Here is a 5095-nt window from a genome sequence, read left to right as displayed (position 1 = left end):
TTTAAAACCAGCTCAAACATGACCTCCCTGGGGGCAACCTCCTATGACAATATGGCCTAATTCACGTTCCACTGTTACACACGCAGCACTACACACCTGTTCTTCATAGCGCTGAAATTTGTGTGGCTTTACATTTAATGGAGAGCCAAGAGCCAACTCCATGGAAAAGACCCTGATGCTGGGAAAGATTGAAGGCGGGAGGAGAAGGGGGAGACGCAGGATGAGATGGTTGAATGGCATCACCCGCTCAATGGACATGAGTTTGAGCAAACTCTGAGAGACAGTGAAGGGCAGGGAAGCTGGGGTTGCAAAGAGTTGGACATGACTGAGCGACTAAACAATATCTGTCACCCCTCTGGAGCGTGAGCTTCATGAGACTGGGGACCACATCTGATTCAACGTTGGTGCCCCCTTAAATCCCCTTACCAGCCCAGTCTAGTAGAACCTACTTCCTACTGCCAAGCCCATTTTTTTTTCCTCTTAGGGTTTATTGGTTTAGGCATCTATCTCAGAGTTTACTCTGGTACTGAAGTCTATGTCTGCCCATGCACAAGGCTCAGTATTGGGTAGTTAACCAGGCGCAGCCTCAACCAATGAATGGTGGGAGTTGGCATTTGCACCCTCAGCTCCCTCACCACTCGGGCAGGATAACTCTGGGGACGTGCCCAATACTGGTTCCCTGAATTGCCTAAGTGGGATTAAGTTCCATTTTTCCACCTGAATAATCCACTTTTTTTTTTTTCTCGCTGCAACACATGGTACGTGAAATCTTAGTTCCCCAACCAGGGATTGAACCTACATCCCCTGAATTGAAAGCAGGTAATCTTAACCACTGGACCACCAGGGAAGCCCCTGAATAATCCACTCTTGATCATCTGCCTTCCTTGTCTAGGTAAGCATCCTCCTTTCCCAGTGCATACTTCCATCATAGCCCACTTACCCTCAAACACTTCTCTCAAACCTTGGGGCTTGTACTAGACTTGTACACAAACTCTTGGGTTTCTGGAGAAGCTCAAACTAAAACATAACTATTTCCCCAGGACCTAACATGGCACCAATGCCTAGTAAGCACTCCGTAAAAATCTTGCTTGAGTGAGTGACGGAATGAATGCATGCATGTAAAAAAAACTCCACCTGATAACAACTCCTTGGTCTCTGGTTGGGCTCACAGAAGACCCTCAGGTCAATTGACTACCCCTATCTGGGACTCAGTTTTTCTATATATAAAATCAGCACGGTTGAAGCTGGCGATTTGGAGAAAGTAGACCTGGGAGGACTTTAATCAAGCAGCTCTCACAGGGGAAGATGTGAACCTTCTCCCAGACCCCGAATATATTTTTCAATGTTTAAAGACAGTTTTGGTTGTTATCATACAAGTGGGGGAGGCCAGGGATGATGCTAAACACCCTACAAGGCACAAGACAGCCCTCACCTCAAAGAATCATTCAGCCCTAAATGTCAATAGTCTTGAGGCTGAGAAACACCGTTGGAACTTCTTTTGAACTCTAAAAAATCTATCATTCGAAAATGACAGACTTCCCTGGTTAGTCCAGTGGCTAAGACTCTGCACTCCCAATGCAGCAGGCCCAGGTTCAATCCCTGGTCAGGGAACTAGATCCCACATGCTGCAATTAAGAGTTGACATGCCATAACTCAAGATCATGTGTACTGCAACTAAGACCTGGAGCAGCCAAGTAAACAAATAATTTTAAAGACAAACAAACAAATAAATAAAATGGGATCAAAGTCAAACCCAAAGGGTAGACTCACCTGAACTTTCTTTTAGGGGCACAATTACTGTAGTTCATCTACTCATAGGGGTACATTTTTCACTTCTTTTTATCTCTGAAATCAGGATGTATTTGATAATCAATGGTGCATAATAGTTGAATTGGCAGAGGTCTTATTCCTTTTTGTCTGGGACTAACAAAGTAACTGCATTTCCTCTTCAATTTGACAACATGTGGTCCTTTTTTCCCACTCCTGGATATATATTTCATTGGAAATGAAAGAGTACCTTCCTGTTCCAGGAATGTTTGAGACTGTATCTAAGCCTTGTACATAAGAACCCACCCTTTAACAGACCATTTTCCCACTAGAAAGTATTCTTTCAATATGTGATATCAACAGACATTAAACAAACAAAAAAAACTTGCCCTAGAGACTTGCACACTAAAAAAATAAAATAAAACAAACAAGAAAAAACCCAACTTGCTCTGATCCGAGTCCTTATTTTCTCTCTCCACACCCACGGGGAAAGCTGTTCTTAATTTATACCATCAACATTCTCATTCTCGAGACGTCCTCTAGATGCCTCCAAACCTTCAATCCTCAGAGAAACCCCAGTTTGTCACAACTTTAATAAAAGTCAAAGCGCTTGAGAGGGCCTCCCCACAGAGCCTGAGACTCCAAATGGTCTGTGTAGCATGACGCACTGTTCATCTAAGCTGAATTCTTCTAAGGATCTCCAAAAGAGGTGACCCTATGAAACACCCTTATGACGCAACCTAGGGTAGACCAGATGTTCGTGCCCATTCTCCCCACCAATCACTATAACTTTGTCTTAGACTTAATGGTCACCTGGGAGATCATTAAATTCATCCTCCTGGTTCCAGGAAAGGTGCTTTTTCATTATTTATCCTTTATGATTCAGTTCATGTTCTAACACCTCTATGAAGCCCAATGAAGTTGAGTTAATGGCTCCTCTCTGTGTCCCCACAGCCCCTTACATTTACCTGGACCACAACTCTCATCACAATAAATTGTACTTGTCTTTTGACTTGCCTCTCTCCCATTAGGCCAGTGTACTCAAACTTGAGCCTGCATCAGACTCCCCTGGAGGGCTTGTTAAAGCACAGAATGCTGGGCCCCTCCTTCACACACTTCTGATTCAGGAGCTCAGGGTGGAGACAAGAACTCACTTTTCTAACAAGATCCCAGGTGATGCTGATGCTGCACTGTGAGATCCACTGACATCATCCGCGAGTTCCTTAAGGTCAGAGCTCTTGCTTCCTTGAAATCTGTACGATCCTATCCCATGGTAGGCAGTTAGCACATTTGTTAAAAAAAGATTTGGTATTAATTAAAGGTGCTAAGAATGGCATTCAACTGTATTTAAAAGACGCATAAGAGGAGCGGCAACAGGTACTTTGTCTTTGCGGAGGTACTAACCCACTCAAAGAGTTGGCTCACTGGAAAAGACTTTGATGCTGGGAGGGATTGGGGGCAGGAGAAGGGGACAGCAGAGGATGAGATGGCTGGATGGCATCACTGACTCGATGGACACGAGTCTGAGTGAACTCCGGGAGTTGGTGATGGATAGGGAGGCCTGGCGTGCTGTGATTCATGGGGTCGCAAAGAGTCGGACACGACTGAGAGACTGAACTGAGCTGAAATGAACTGAACTGAACCCAATCAAGTGTCTGATACAAAGATGCCTTACATGGTTGCTTTTTTTTTTTTTTTTTTTTTTTTTTTTTTTGCTCCTCAGAGTCTATACTTGGCACTTCGTACACATTGTCTCTTTCAATCCATCCCCACAAAACTCAGTGACATATGTTTTGTTATCCCTGTTTTTTAGTGAAGTTGGCAAAGACTTGGAAAGTCTTTAATTTTCAATGTGAATTTTCTTACCCCTGGGGTCCTTGGATCTGACAGCAGGCATTTAATTAGAACCATGTGTCAAACAGAATAAATTTTCCTAGAGGTTCAACTTTACTGAAGGAGCTGGGAAAGGGAGAAGATGTTTTGACACATGCATATAAGTATATTGGCAGGGTTCTGTTTTGCCATATTGATCGTATCAGAATAATTTTTTATCACAAACTATAACACTTAAAGGGCAATTGGCTGTGATGCTCTCAACACTTCCTGGTAGTAAAATTCACTCTCCTCCAATTCTGGCTGTATTTGAATGAAGTCACTTGCCTCAAATGGGATTCAAAAGTGTGCTAGTCTGAATTCCAAGCCTATGCTTTTAACAACTTCCTTTTCAAGGGGAAAGGGACATGGCTGGTACAGAACAGGTTGCCCAGTTAACTGAACCAAGTTTGTTTTTTGTTTTTTGTTTTGTTTTTTTTTTTTTTACAAAAGTCCTGGGAGTCTGATGTGTAGAAGGTGAAGTTGGAACTGTTTCAAGCAAGCATTGTTGAATCCACACCCATTGTCCCATCATCCTATGCTATATTGTTAGCAGTTTGGTTTGGGGTACCAACAACCCAATGGACAATGCATCCTTGTTCTAGGCAAATCATTTGCTAATCCATTCTAGTGTGCCAGATAATGTCACTGATGGCCTCCCTCACAACTGGGAATTACTATGTAATCCCTTTCTGGGAAGGATAAGAAGACAGAGCTTTCAAGGAACATTTTGTATCCTTTCTCTTTAGGGATATTTGTATGATATCTGGAGCTGTGGCAGCCACCTTGAGACTATGGAGGGAAAAGCATAGTGAATGAAAGCCAGCAGGTTAAGAATGCCTGAGAACTGGACTTTAATACTATTGTTAAAAGCTCTTATAACTGTCTTAGACTGCATACCCCGGGTCTCATCTGCGCTAACAGGAAATATTCTTTTGGTTTAAGCCACTACCTGTCACCATAAGTATTTCTATCTGATATATAATCCCAGAATTCATCCTTCCAACACACACAGGGCTTTGTTCTCCTGCATGGAGAATGCTATGGAAGAGATTAAGCTAATCCAACCTGCCCATTCATTTTCCTTCACAGCCCAAACTTTATCTCTGAGAAATCTAAATTTCAAGCAATGATTTTCCTAGATTCCTTAATTCAATAGGTATCTATCGAGTACCTTCTACATGCCAGGCACTCCTCAGGGCATTGGCATATGGCAAGGAACAAGAGAGATGAAGTCTCTGCTTTTATGGTGCTTACATTCTAAATAGGAGACAGAAGGCAAAACACAGAAATATGTCAGGTGATGATTGATGCTACAGAGAAGAGAGGAGGAAAAATCAGGCTTAGGAGACAGAGAGAGGCTATCCGGAGGGAGGGATGTCCCGCAGACAGAGGAGATTGCAAATACAAAGGTCTTGCTCATGTTCCATGTGCAGCAAAGAGACAGCTGTGGCTG

General features: G+C 43.1%; 1 non-coding gene across 1 annotated transcript; it reads left to right on the top strand.

Moving 5' to 3' along the window:
- The first annotated feature begins 1537 nt into the window (after positions 1–1537).
- Positions 1538–1611, top strand: TRNAG-CCC (transfer RNA glycine (anticodon CCC)). The gene has a single exon. It is a non-coding gene; the product is annotated as a tRNA-Gly (tRNA).
- Positions 1612–5095: the final 3484 nt, after the last annotated feature.

The sequence above is a fragment of the Ovis aries genome, chromosome 17 (genome assembly GCF_016772045.2).
Source record: "Ovis aries strain OAR_USU_Benz2616 breed Rambouillet chromosome 17, ARS-UI_Ramb_v3.0, whole genome shotgun sequence".
NCBI lineage: Eukaryota > Metazoa > Chordata > Mammalia > Artiodactyla > Bovidae > Ovis > Ovis aries.
Note: the sequence above shows the minus strand (reverse complement) of the source record. Positions and strands in the feature narration are given on the sequence as shown.